Here is a 15733-nt window from a genome sequence, read left to right on the forward strand (position 1 = left end):
CTTTCCCCAGCTTCATCCCAACATATCGGTGTTCTACACTTTCTTCCATACAACGCCTCATAAGGAGCCATCCCCAAACTGCTATGGAAACTGTTATTATAGGCAAACTCCATCAACGGCAAATGACTGTCCCAACTACCCTTGAACTCCATAACACAAGCCCTCAACATGTCCTCTAAGGTCTGAATGGTACGTTCTGACTGTCCATCTGTTTGCGGGTGAAAAGAAGTACTAAACTTTAATTTAGTCCCCATGGCACGATGCAAACTATGCAAAAACTGAGATGTAAAGCGAGGATCCCTATCAGGCACAATTGAAATAGGAATGCCATGTAATCTGACAATCTCACTAACATAAAATTCTGCAAGTTTATCCAAGGAGTAGTCCATCCTAATGGGTAAAAAGTGGGCTGATTTGGTCAATCTATCAACTATAATCCAAACTGAGTCATGTCCACGTTGAGTACGAGGCAAACTAGACACAAAATCCATGGTGATGTGTTCCCATTTCCATTCAGGAATAGGGAGTGGTTGAAGAAGACCTGATGGACACTGGTGTTCTGCTTTGACTTGTTGACACACCAAATATTTTGCCACAAACTCTGCTATATCTTTCTTCATTCCTTGCCACCGATAATTCTCCCTCAGAGTTCGATACATCTTAGTACTTCTAGGATGTAAAGCATAGGCTGAACAATGAGCTTCTTCCATGATCTCTCTTTTTAATGCTTCCACATTGGGTACACACAATCTCTCCCCCTTCATTAGTGTCCCATCATCACGAAGAGAATAATCAGTGCGGTCACCACCTTTCACCTTTCTAATAATTTTATTAAACTTCTCATCTTGTAGTTGAGCTTCTCGTATCCTATCCACCAAAACGGGCCTTACTTTGAGTGTTGCTATCAATGCTCCAGAATGATTCATCTCCAACTCCACACGTAAGGCACGCAAATCTATTAAGAAAGGAAGCCGTATTGTCTTCACATATGCCAATTTGCCATAAGACTTTCGACTAAGAGCATCAGCCACAACATTAGCTTTACCCGGATGGTATTCAATTATGAGATCATAATCTTTCAACAGCTCCACCCATCTTCTTTGCCTGAGGTTCAATTCTTTCTGTGAGAGCAAGTACTTCAAACTCTTATGATCTGTGAAAATCTGACAGGTTTCTCCATAAAGGTAGTGTCTCCATGTTTTCAAGGCAAAAACCACTACTACAAGCTCTAGGTCATGTGTTGGATAATTCATTTCATGAGGCCGAAGTTGCCTTGAAGCATACGCCACTACTTTCCCATTTTGCATCAGAACACATCCCAATCCTTTTCTTGAAGCATCACTATACACCACATATCCACAATTACTAGTCGGAAGAGTAAGAACAGGGGCTGAAGTTAAACAAGCTTTAAGCTTTTCAAAGCTTTCTTGACATTCATCACTCCATTCAAACTTGGCATTCTTTCTCAACAATTTAGTCAGGGGGGCTGCAATAATGGAAAAATCCTTCACAAAACGACAATAATAACCCGCTAAACCCAAGAAACTTCGCACTTCTGTAGGACTAGTTGGCGGTTCCCATTTAACAATTGCTTCAACCTTGTTAGGATCAACAAAAACTCCCTACGTTGAAATGACATGGCCTAGGAAGATCACTTGGTCTAGCCAAAATTCACATTTGCTGAGTTTCGCGTACAACTGCTTGGCTCTCAAGGTTTGCAACACCAGTCTTAGATGGTCCTCATGTTCTTCCTTACTTTTGGAGTAAACCAGAATGTCATTGATAAATACAATCACAAAGTGATCTAGGTAAGGCTTGAACACTCGATGGATTAGATCCATGAAAGTAGCAGGAGCATTTGTAAGTCCGAATGGCATAACAAGGAATTCGAAATGCCCATACCGGGTTCGGAAGGCTGTCTTTGATATATCTATCTCCTTAATCTTCAACTGATGATACCTCGATCTTAAATCTATCTTGGAGAACACTTTGGCACCTTGCAACTGATCAAACAAGTCATCAATACGAGGTAATGGGTATTTATTTCGAATTGTAACTTTGTTTAGTTGGCGGTAATCGATGCACAATCTCATAGACCCATCCTTCTTCTTCACAAACAACACCAGAGCTCCCCAGGGTGAAACACTAGGCCGAATAAAACCCTTATCTAGTAGCTCTTGTAATTGTACCTTCAATTCTTTCAATTCTGCTGGAGCCATTCGATACGGAGCTTGAGAGACAGGAGCAGTTCCTAGTTGTACGTCAATAGAGAATTCAATTTCCCTATCTGGAGGAAGACCATGAAGATCATTTGGAAACACATCAGGAAATTCTCGAACAATTGCAATATTTTCCAATTTTGGCCCTTCTTGCTTTGTGTCAATGACATAAGCCAAGTATGCTTGGCAGTGCTTCCTAAGTAGCCTTTTTGCTTTTATAGCAGATATCACACTTGATGGAAGAACTCGTCGTTCCCCATGGAAAGTGAGTTTAGGATTCCCAAGCGGACGGAAAACTACTAATTTCTCATAACAATCTACAATGGCATGGTGGCGAGCTAACCAATCCATTCCCAAAATGACATCGAATTCCCGAATTGCCAAAGGTACTAAATCTGCCAATAATTCATGGTCCCCTATCCTAACATTGCAATCTCTATACACATGCTCACACAACATAGAATCTCCAACTGGAGTAACAACTGCCAAACCCACATCTAAAAGCTCTAGTTGTTTATCAATATTCACGGAAAATGTATGTGACATAAAAGAATGCGTAGCTCCTGGATCAATAAGAATATAAGCATCTCTACCAAGGATAGATAATGTACCTGTGACTACTTCAGGAGAGGCCAAAGTTTCTTGCTGGGTCATGGCAAACGCCCGAGATTGAGTGGTAGGTCTCCCTAATGGTGCATTTGGATTGGGTTGAGATGAAGTAGATCCTGTTCTGTTTTGAGTAGAATTAGTACCCCTTCCTTGTGGTGGAACTCTACCTCCCCTCTGATTTCTTGTTGCCCCTTGACTTGTTGCATCCGTTTGATTAAGGTGGGGACACAACCTTTTAATATGTCCAGTTTCTCCACATTCAAAGCATCGACCCTCTCGCTTACCCTAACATTCTCCACTATGGTACCTACCACATATAGCACATTGAGGTCTATTTTGTTGATAAGACCTCTGATCTCCACCTTGCCTCGATTTTTGAATCTCACTCGAGCTAGTAACTGGCTTTCTTACTGAACCTTGACTCATCTGTGATCCACTTCCCCCTTGATATGATCTAGACTGACTTCCTCCTACTCGATTCCCACTTGTCATCTGAAAAGAACTGCTTCCTCTCTTGCTTGAAGTGCCAACAAATCCTTGAGAAAAATCAGCTTGCTTCCTCTTCTTTTGTAGATCTTCTCCCTTTTCCTTAAACAACTTTTCAACTCTTTTGGCTTCAGCTATGAGTGACAAAAAGGTATCTCCACCACGCAATGGAACTTGTAAACGAAATTGCACATTCAGACCGCTGTGAAACCTCTCACATTTTTCCCTGCCATTAGTAATCAAGTGAGAAACAAATCTGTAGCAATCTTCAAACTTGTCCACATACTCTGTCACTGACATTCTTTCTTGCTTCAGGGTGAAAAACAGATTTTTCTTTTCCCTTTTATAGTCTTCATGAACAAATGCTTTGTTAAATTCATTCACAAAGTCATTCCAAGTCCAATTACCACCATAAAGACCCTGTACTCGATCATACCAATTCTCTACTACTCCAGTAAGGAACATTCGAGCATAGCCCGCTTTATCCTGGTCAGAAATATTGGATAAAAGCCCATAAGCCTTTGTTAGTTTCTTCAACCAATCATCCGCTTCCTCAGAATCTGCAGAACCCCCAAAATCAATAGCTCCCAACTAACGACAATGTTTCACAATGTCCCAAGGTTTATTTTGCATATTGTTGTTGTTGTTGTTACAAGCTTGCATAGCAGTCACAACCGCTTGAGTAATAGTGGCTACGAGATTCGCATCCACTTGAGGAGCCACGGGTGCACCAACTGTAGGATTTGGTTGTCTACATTGCGGACTAGGAACACGATTTTCTGGTTGTGCATTTTCTAAAGAGGCAGCATCATCAACTAACTCATTTTCTATCTCATGTTCATCTACCTCTTCTTCTAGAGGTTCAACTCGGGGATTCCTACGAGGTTGGCCAACATTCCCTAACCTACCAGTCCTTGCTCTTCCTCTAGTGGTACGACGACCCCTTGTTCTAGTTCGGGGTGGCATTTTCCTATAAAATAACCAACACAATATGTTATTAGAATATTGTATATACACCTAATAGATATTGATAACCTATACAATCAATAGTGTACCATGTCAACTCATCATTTATCATGGTAATTATATGCAAATGAAAATGCATGTTTCATGCATGACTATGCATTTATGAACTTGGTAAAATTGACTTACGACTCGAAACTTATGCAATAACTCTTCCCACCCCAAATGACATGTTTTAAAAAAAATATCGCATTTTTTTTAATAATAAGTTGACAGGTACACCATAGAATGTATAGACCATCCCTAATCCCAATATACTTAGTTCCTCAATTGTTATTCCGAGTCTGCAGAATCTAAAACCTAGGCTCTGATACCATTTAAATTGTCACGCCCGAACTCTAAAATTTACTATACAAAATCAACCTAAAATCCGGCAGCATTTCCTCTAGAATATGAATAACCCAATTTTTTTATACCTGCCAAAAGAAGTCACCAAGTCATCCATATATATATATATATATATATATATATCTAATACCGTCCTCTTCAACAACAATCACACAATATATTCTTACGTCCAAAATATCATCTCCCTCTAGTAACAATACAACTATCGTTTCATGTTAATAAGTACAAACGCAAAATTGGAGGTAATCCTCAACAAGAGAGTAATCTAAGTTGGCCCAACCTCTTCTATGACTTACTGAAGATCCAAAAACAGCTATCTGCTATGTTCTAGCTACCTCTTATCAGCTTATTTGAAATGTTTAAATAAGAGGGGTGAGTATAACACATACTCAGTGAATGGATAAATATATATAACAAAGGGGAACAATACATGTTTTTCATACATAATATGTACATGTTAAAAATCATGGCTGGATAATAAAGTTTGTAAAAACGATTCAAACAACTTTTCTAAGATGTCTCGTTTTCTGAATAATTTATGTCATAAAAATAAAATATATCATATCAAAACATTATCATCTCAAAATATCATCATACACCCAAATAGGTATCCTAAAGATCAACTTCAAGGGGCGAACCACGTAGGGATGACAAACCAGCCCCCGGAAGCAACCATAAACCATCCACGTGAAATCTACATATTTCACGTATCTCATAACTGAACAAGTGGGTGGGATCCCGGTATTTCACATCTCATCAATCAATTCTGTCATACGCATGCGCAGAGCCAATATCCATCATCATAATCACAACACTGTGGAATACCCGTCATCAAAGGCATGATCTAAAGGTCCATAATTTGAGTGTATAATGTCATATATCCAGCTTTCTCATCAAATACATTTCAAAATCCAACACCAAACTCATAGCATATATATATATACACAATAGATATACATATATGTAATTAAAACACAAACTACCATGAATTGTTCCCAATTTTATTAATCACAATATACTTTGCTTGAAACATTTTATTTAGCATAATTAGAAAGACATAGTATAAATATAATGAAAACAACATTGTTATATAATTACCCACCCACCTTATTGTCCAAAAAGAACCACTTCCTTTAACCTTACAAGCACCTTATTGTGTCTCCATAGGTGCTAGATTCTCACCTAGAATAACCACAATCAACTTTATGTATTTAATACTTCTAATTCACCACAAAATGCTAAAATGTATGCTTATGCTCCTAATTTTCTTAACCTCATACAGTATCTAACTTCACCTAGTCCTAAGCTTACCTAAATGTGAATTTCTATGTTAAATTCCTAAGCTATAAACTTGAAAAATTCATAGTAATTAATCTGTTGAGAATCTAACAAAAAGTCAAGAATTAATCTTTCTCAAAATAATATATAGAGCATGGTAAAAATAATTTCGGCCGGAAATACCTTCGCCGAAGAAACTCGCCGGTCGCCGGAGTGTCACCGGCGTGAATCCGGTGACTGCTGGAAACTCTCCTCGCTGACACGAGTTCAATGGTGGTGGTTTCGTAGCTTAACTCCTTACGGTTTGTCCGAATCGAGCCTTTGAAGGTTGAAATCCATAATACCCAAAACTTGAAATTTAGCTCTAAATTTCAGAAATTGATAGATGTTTTGGCTTGTTTGGGAGGAATTAGTAAGTACAAAGTGAAGAATAAACTGATTGTGAGGAAAATTGATGGAGATAAGGATGAAATATGATGGTGATAATGGAAGAGAGGAAAGAAAGATCTAGATAAATGATAAGTGAAGAGAGAATAAGAATGATAAAATGGGGAGGAAGGTGAGGGGTAGGAGCTGATGCCTCCTCTCTTTATTTTATTTTAATTTTTTTTACCTCTAAATTTTTATTTATTTACATTAACAGCCCAGATGTTATAAGTGTAATGCAGTACAAATTACTCATACATACCTGTGGAAGTGCCTCAAGGACATAACCATCATCTCTGGGACAAACTAGTGTCCACAGTAAGATTGCAGCAATGAAAGTGGGGTAATCACCCTCTACATGCTTAGTCACCCACTCTCCTCTATATCAGCCCCGTAAAAGCCGGATCCTAGTGTAGTAGGTAATATAAATCGTCTCCACAAGCGGAGATAAAGGAATAAATCGTCCAATGGGTCCCTTTTGCCAACGACGAACCCTATCTCCCAGATAGTACAGCCAAGTCAGTTGACACTTAGCTACAAATCTCCAAATACTTAGCAGGGAGGCCTTCCCCATGTCGGTATTCCAGCCAGCCTCATTCCCCCAAGGGGATGCACGCACCTGTCATACATAGAAGAGGTAAGCATTAGAACTAGTTCAGTTATTTTTAAGCTAACAATATACTTTTTTTGCATACTTAATCTTAGGTCAGAGTGTCGGATGGTTCCTAATACCATCCACCGAGAAGTCCACAATTCAGGTCCAGCTAGACCTGAGATATCCTCCCAAAACTGGAGGAGTAGCAGTATGCACACTTAACATGGGCGATGGAACTAACCCATGCTCATAAGCCCAAATCTGCAAGGAAATGTGTCACCTCACATGCTTGAATCAAAGTCAATCAGTCAAAGTCGCATAATCTTACCTGAACAAGGACACTGAGCTCCTTCAATCCATCACGGATGCAGAGATCAAGCTCATGGATTATATGGGCTAAAGCGGGTCTACCCCAGTCTAAAGATTCCACTACATCCAAATCAACCAATGCAGTCAGAATAGATAACATCAAACTTGAACTATCGGTACAGAAGATGGTAGTAAACAACAATGTCAAGATGAAGCATCTGGCATATCGCTCGACATCTATAGCACTCAGAGGCCCCTCGCGCTTCTGCCAAAAAGAAATGACAGTATTTGCCTGAATGCGAGCGCTCTTAGGATGGTAGCCAATCAATCTCTCGATCTCCACATCCCTAAGCTCGGGATGAATCAGCATACAATCAAAGGCAACTTTCATGCCTGAAAATCTCAGCCCTATGATGGCATAAAGACCAATGGAGTGATAGTCATCTCACCAACAAGGAAGAGTCCATCCACCTGTCGATCAAGGCAGTTAGAATCATCGATGAAGTATCAGTCTTGGAGTGATGGAACATCTCAAAAAACGGGACGAAACCAGTCGCCGTCACTCTCTCCTGGACAACCGAAGGCATCAATCTCCACCAACCGACACATACAGTCATGTTGCCAGCTGACCTATAAACCAGAAGCTGCAAAGCAAAAATGGTACACGCATTAGCAGGGTAAATTTCATCAATGGTGTACAACTTTGCCCCATTTCACATTTTGGTGTACAACCTTCATTTTGTCACACTAAAATGTACCACCTTATAGGTGACCTCCCACTATGGTGTACAGCAGGTAAAAATAACCGTTCAACTTGAAGTCAATGCACCACATCAGCATTTTTCATCTTATTCATTAATAAAAGTGGGACCCATAAATTATAAAAAAAATAATTTTATCTATTTCTCTCTTTTACCCTTATCCCTCCACTACTTCATCTTCTTCCCTCCATTTCTCTCTCTCTTCAAATTTCTTTCTCTCTCTAACTCCTCTCTCTCTCTCTCTAACCTATCTCTTCCAATAATAATGTCGTTTGCTGCTTTATTTTCAGCCCTAACATAAATACATTAATATTCACGCTTAACTACCTAAGCACACACAACACATGTTTTATCCACAACCATATTACTATTAAATAGAAAAAAACATTGCATATATAGATGACTGATTAATTTAATGTTTATTTATTAAAAGGATACTATGTAATATTTAAATTATAAAAATTCCTTTGCTTCAAAACAAAAATATACTCATTTTATGATCTCGCCAGAAAAGCCAATATGAAACCGAACGAACCTAGGTATGATTGGATATGACGGTGGAGGCAACTAATTAACATGAGACGCAGACGCAGCGGCTCCGGTAAAGGTCTAAACGAGTGTTGAGTTTAATAAATATTCGTCTGAGAAGATCGTTTGCTAAACTGGACAATAAGCAAGAAACATTTCCATCAGATTTGATTCTTGAATTTCAGAGGATCACAACTATTTTTTAAAATCCTAATTTAATTTCAGTACCAATATATATATATGAAATGTGATTTGAACCCCCAAACTCTTGGGCATCCCTCATTCAGACAAACAAAGGAGTAAGGACTCAATCTATTTGAAGAGGGAGATGGGTTAGAGAAAGAGGAGTTAGAGAGAGAAAGAAATTGAAGAGAGAAAGAAATGGAGGGGAAAAGATGAAGAGATGGAGGGATAAGGGTAAAAGAGAGCAATAGATAAAATTCATTTTTTTATAATTTGTGGTTCCCACTTTTATTAATGAATAAGATGAAAATGATGATTGCCGCGTTGACTTCGAGTTGACCGGTCCCCGATTGACACTACGTCCCGATCGAAGACCGATGTTAGGTGATCGGCTACCGATCAAAATCAATCGGTAATGCTAGGGCGCCACGGATCGAACATGTAATGGTATTCGATCGGTGACACCGTCTTTGATCGAGACTGAATTAAAAAATTTGTCCCTGATCGGAGACTGACATACAAGGCCAGAAATTCTGTTTAAATCAATATCATTTTCACACAAAACGAGCTAGTCCCGGACATACAAAATGTACATCTCACAATATGTTCAAGCATACAGCATCCCAAACCCGATTTCTAAACAAACTAATAATTTCATATCAAAAGTATAGTTTCAGAAATGGTACTTAGTGGGAACTTTGAAGAATGGGTCTCCCGAGATAGCACCATTAGCACGGGTTCCTACTTAGCCAGTATCTTCGCATATAATGGAGTCACTGCATCACTCCCGACATGCCTCCTAGCAGGCACATATACCAAATAAGCTAAAGACGAGACCAAGTTTGGGTCCTTGGGATGCTGCTTCAGCAACATAGGAATGACACCCTCATTCGGGCCATCACTTGAACTGCTAGAGGCGCGTTGTCTTCTTTGTCTACGTTCAGCCATTTGGAAAAATTCTAAAGGTAAGGAATGGAGAATGCCAAAATTTGGTTATGATAATATAACCAATAATGGCATCTATCTGTTATATTTATAGGTTGTATGCCCGTAAGGGTCCCCGATTGACTACCTAGTCCCTAATCCGAGACCCATGCATTCGATCAGTGACCAAACCGCCCGTCAGATATTATCTTTTCACATTCCAAATGTGCAATTAATGGTATGTTACTCAAATACATTTAATCTAATTAAATTCAAATTAAACAAGTTATGATTTCAATGCACTTTGCATTTATTTAAATGCATTGATTATAATTCATGTCACAGAATTAATTCAGAATTAATTTCTTGACACTTTTAACACCCGAGAAATGGGAATTATCTGTGCTCTTAATGCAGGTAACAAACAGAATGGACGTTTTGCCCAAGCGTAGTTTGTCCAAATCAAGAATCAATGATAATATGTCGTCAGATGGATTAGAAAATCAAAATAACGGCAGGCCGTCCGGGACAGGTCGTTAAATCTATTCAAAATACCTTTTGGACTAGTTCAAACAGGTCCTAATCATCTCAGAACCTCGTGGACAAGGTATTATAAAATCTGTCCAATTCTCAGAACCTCAAGGATTATATGTTGGGGTTTAGTGTCCTATAGACAATTGTTCTAGGATATAAACCTAATGTAAATGAATTGTTCTTTATGTCATTTGTTTTAATAAGATATGGTTTCATAACTGTATAAAGGCAACCTCTTTTAAAGAACTAAATAAGTCTAATAAAAGGAAATCCCTAAGTTTATTTAAAGTGATTATAAAGTGTTCATACAAGCATGAAGTGAGACGAAACATTATAATAAACTAATAAACTTAAAACCACCCCAAGTCAAGTGATATGTTTTGAATAGGGATTGACATAACACCGTTGAGACTTGCATGTAACAATGTTTTCTGTCGAGACAGAGAGCTGATCTCACAAGCTTCAGATATGCAGATATCTGGACAGTTACATGGATCCAATGAAAGGGGTTCATTAGGATTGGGGACCCGACTTGAGATAACATGATGGGTAGATTTATCCTTGTCACATGTTCATCTCATTGGTATTAATAGGTATAAGTAATCCTAAGACTCAAAGGAATGTTAATTAGTGATTCTGGATTATGGAATATGATGCTTTGATCCTGTTGTAACACGATCCATAACAACGATGACTCTGGGGTGTGTACGGCAGACGTTGGGTATCACAAGAAGTAATTGCAGGATAGTTATACATTGGATTGAGCATTTGTCACTCCTGATAAATGGGAGATACGTCCAAGGATTTCTTGTGGAAGACTTAACTCTAAATCCTTGCAAGGTGATAGCTTAAGACTTGAAATGCAGATTTCACTAAACCTATCTAATTGGAGTTAACTCAGCCTGTACAAGTAAAACGAACGTCTCGCTATATATGACTTGACATTATCCATAGTCATAAGATTCTGTACAAGGATGTAGTTGATGAAGGATCGAATTATACTGTAACTAATACGGAAAGGTCAACGACAGAATCAACATGTCTTCTTATAGCTCTGGGGGAATGTTTCGGATCTGCCAATCACAGTTTGCATACTCATTCCGTTATACAAAGATTAAATATAATTCTGAGAAATTAATTTAATAGTTGTATACGGCTAGAAGCAATAAGAACCTAATGGGTCACACATAAGAGTTAGAACCCAAAAGATAAACAGATGTTAATTAATTGACGGAAGCCCAACTGAGTCCACTAAGACACAGTAGCATAGGGGGGCGATTTATGTATTATATACATAAAAGAATTAATTTATTTTTAAACAATTATAATTAGATTATGATTGTGAACTAAATTAATTATAGGATAAATAAGTTAGGAGGTTTAATGAGATTAAATTGCTTCTATTATTATCCTATCAATAAGTTATTATTATCTTTATATTTAAATATAATTATAGATAATAAAAATAAGAGTTTAATTCCGAATTAAATTCTTATTCAGTAACCTGATTCTATCTGACTAGGGTTTAGATGGAAGAGGCTATATATACCCCTCCTTATTGTAAATTTCAGCCAGCCCTAGCTATCCCGCAGAGAGTGAATTTCGACCCCCTATTGTAGTGGATCATCGTTCACTGCTTGCTTCCGATCAATTGATTTTCATCTTTTTCCTTTACTCCTTGATCTTGTGTTGATTAATTAGAGGCAATCTACTTTGATTGCTATTATACGGTTGAGTTCTAACTTCGTTTGAATTGTGTTTTTATTTTGTGCTCGTGAACTCGGAGTAAGAGTTGAGGGCACTTCGGTTGCAACAGTAGATAGATCATCAAAAGGTATTTCCTTCTATCCCTCTTTATATGAAATAACGATTAACGGATCTTGGTTTAAGGAAATAGGTTAAAAAATTTATATTTCCGCTGCCAAACGTTTGCCTATTTTCCTTCATTATAAAGTCCAACCCCTCATTCCATCACGTGTTTAAGTCACCTATGTCCTCGCCAATAAGGACGGCCGTTTAGTAGGAGGCATATTTTCACTACCTTACCATTCTCAATCGGGAGGCAAAATATTTTGTTTGATAAAAAATTTGATTGAGGAAAGATGCGGGTAATGTGAAAATATGACGTGAAAGGATAAGTCAACTGCTCAAGTATGATTTTCTTTTCCTTCTCATTGTGCTCTTTTCGATTATGCAAATTTTCACCAATGTCATAGTTGACGTTTTGGCTCCAAAATAGCTCTTAATCGGGAGGCAGCCTATGAGCATAGACTTTTTCTGGCCCTGGTGATGAGCATATGTTACATTCTTACCAACAGTTTTGTGTAGGTGGGCTTTTACATCACGTTGTACGGGATACGAGCTAAGACCTAGATCCCGTTTTCTATATTCTTTAACTTATTTTAACAAAATCTATTTAAATTTTATCTTTCTGGATTAAAAAAATCTGGCCTGTCATGTTGGTCTTCGATCGACTACCAGGACCCCGATCAGGGACCCTAATCACCGATCGATGACCTTTGACAATTTTCAGGCAGTTTTCAGTCAGTTTTTCTAGTAGTTTCCACCACTTAAGTGGAAATTAACTGACATAGAGAAGCTAAGTGAAAAGCTTAGTGAAAGTGAGTGAAAGAAGGGTGTTTTCCATAAATCTTACTCAATTTAACCACATTTAAAGGTTCCAACACCCAAAATCAAGAATTTTTATAGAGTCATATAGCCGAAAATCACGTTTATCACAACTATTTTTGCTATATTTCAATTCTTAAGTCACTAAACTTATACAATTGACTTTTTTGGGTTCACAACCTTCCATTTCTTTGTGCATTTTGGTCCAAGTATGTGAAATTCAATTTTCTGATCTTGTCAAATCACTGATGCTCAGGTCCGAGTTGCTGCTTCAAGTCTCAATCTCGTGTTCGTCGGCCTACCACACACAATAAAACTGGAAAAACGCTTCAGAGGTAACTTCTGAAGGGTTTTAAAAGCCTATCCCTTTTAATTGCAATTTGTTTACTGTTTCTGTAATTTTTGTGTTTATTTCGGGTTTCTGACATGAAAACAGACAATCTGTCTACAAGTCCATCTTTGATCGGGGACGCAGTCTTCGATTGGGGACATCTGATACTAATCAGGCACCTTGTGCCATATTGGTGACAAGGACAGACAGATAGATTCTTTTATCTTTCTGGGTAGAATAGGTTTTATTTTGGTAGATTTATTATTTCTGTTAAACGAGGATAAAATCAATCTCGCGATAAAAAGGGTATTTTCATCCTTTGAAGATATTAAACCGGTTGGATGAATGAACTAGGTTGTGGACATAATTGCATGATGTTTGCTAGATCTTAAGCTTAAATGAGTCCTACTTGATCGAGTACCGGTGTCGTAATTAAATCCGAAAGATGGGTCCCAATGTCCCGTAGCTAATTTTTATTGTTTTGCAGGTCTAATAGGTTTATTTCCTACGGCTAGAATTGATGTATTAGGGCTATTTGTGCCATTTGTGATTTGTGATGTAATAATTTTATCTTTCTAGTATTTATTTATCACTTTTGAACGTTAAAGGATATTTAAATGAAGTTTGATTAAAAATATAATGGTATTCTAATAAAGATAAGTCTGCGAGTTTATTAATCAGACCCTTAAATAATTTAAGTCACGAACCTAACTCTGAAGAAATGACATGTTGTGAGCCCGTATGCCATCTGATCTTTTGATATGTTTCCGAACATTAAAACTCGGGTGGCAACTCTGAAATAATTAATCTAACCACAAAACATGATAAAGGGTTAGAGAAATAGTCAATTGAATACATACACCAAAAAGGACATGCTAAGTGTCATCCTTAAAAACACTAAGTGATGGTGTAATGTAAAATCGAAATCTCATTTGCCGAAATCCTCCAAAGTAGGGTAATCGGGTTCCATGACCGCTCACAGCTGCCACATCTAATACTTTGACTGGAGTAGAAGCTTTATTTTGAGGAACAATGTACTCGGATTATTAAAGGTCGTATGTGGATTGACCTGATTATAAGTTCGACCTAGATAACCACTTGATCCTGTATAGTAAGATCCCTTAAATTTTTCTGCCCGAAGAGCCATCTAGTGAGCTTCATCGTAGGACTCGAAATTATGATATTTCAACGCGTATCGAAAAGGAGGAAGTGCACCCTCTAACAACTTGATGATCATATCTTCTTTATCAATCTTACTGTTAAGGAGCAATTCTTGTCCATCCACCTATTAAAGTAATCTTCGAAAGGCTCATTATGCTTCTATTTAACCATCTCCAAGTCACTCATTTTGACTTTTATCTAGGAGAGATTGTTGGGGTTCAGTGTCCTATAGTCAATTGTTGTAGGATATACACCAATTGTAAATGAATTGTTCATTATCGTTTGTTTTATAAGATATAGCATGTTTAACGATATAAAGGCATTTACTTTTATCAAAACTAATCAAGTTAAATAAAAGAAATCCCAAAGTTTATTTAAGTGATCATAAAGTGTTTATACAAGCATGAAGTGAGACGAAACTTTATAATAAACTGATAAACTTAAAACAACCGCAAGTCAAGTAATGCGTTTATAGGATTAACATAATACTGTTGAGACTTGCATGTAATAATGTCTTCTATTGTGAATAGAGAGCTGATCTCACAAGCTTTAGACATGAAGATATCTAGACAGTTACGTGGATCCGGTGAAGGAATTCATTAGGATTGGGGACTTGACTTGAGATAACAGGATGGATGGATTTATCTAATGTCACCTGTTTCATCTCAAATGGTATTAGTAGGTATAAGTAATCCTCAGACTCAAATAAACATTAATTAGTGATTCTGGATTATGGAGTGTGATTTGATTTTGTGCGAGCACGATCGACTACAAGGGGCTTAGGGTGTGTGAGAGCAGGGTTGGGTATCGCATAAAGTAATTGCAGGGTAGTTAATGTTAGATTGAGCATTTGTCATTCCTGATAGATAGGAAATATATCCATGGGCCTCTTGTGGAAGAATTAACTGAAATCCTTGCAAGGTGATAGGGTTAAGAGTAGAATGGAGATTTCACTTAACCTATCTATTCAAAGTTAATTCTACTTGAACATGTAAAACAGACGTCTCATTATATGTAACTTGATATATTCCATAGTTACGAATTCGTCCAAGATATATCTGATGAAAGATCAAATTATACTGGACCTAATACTGAAAGGTAAACGTCGGAATCAACCTGACTTCTTATCGCTCCAGGGGAATGTGACGATTCTGATAAAACAGTCTACGCACTCATTCCGTTATATGTTTAGGATTAAATTAGTTCAGTTAAATTAATTTAAATAAACATGTACAACTAGTCGTGGTAAGAACCTAATGGGTCACACATAAAATTAAGCCCAGAGGTTGGAATGGTAATTTAAGAGGTTGACCGCAACAAGTATCAGTGAAAGACTATCGGTCATAGTTACTTCTCGAAGAACATGTTGTTCAAACTTCTGAATGAATGC

The sequence above is a fragment of the Euphorbia lathyris genome, chromosome 8, assembly GCF_963576675.1.
Source record: "Euphorbia lathyris chromosome 8, ddEupLath1.1, whole genome shotgun sequence".
Classification (NCBI taxonomy): Eukaryota; Viridiplantae; Streptophyta; class Magnoliopsida; order Malpighiales; family Euphorbiaceae; genus Euphorbia; species Euphorbia lathyris.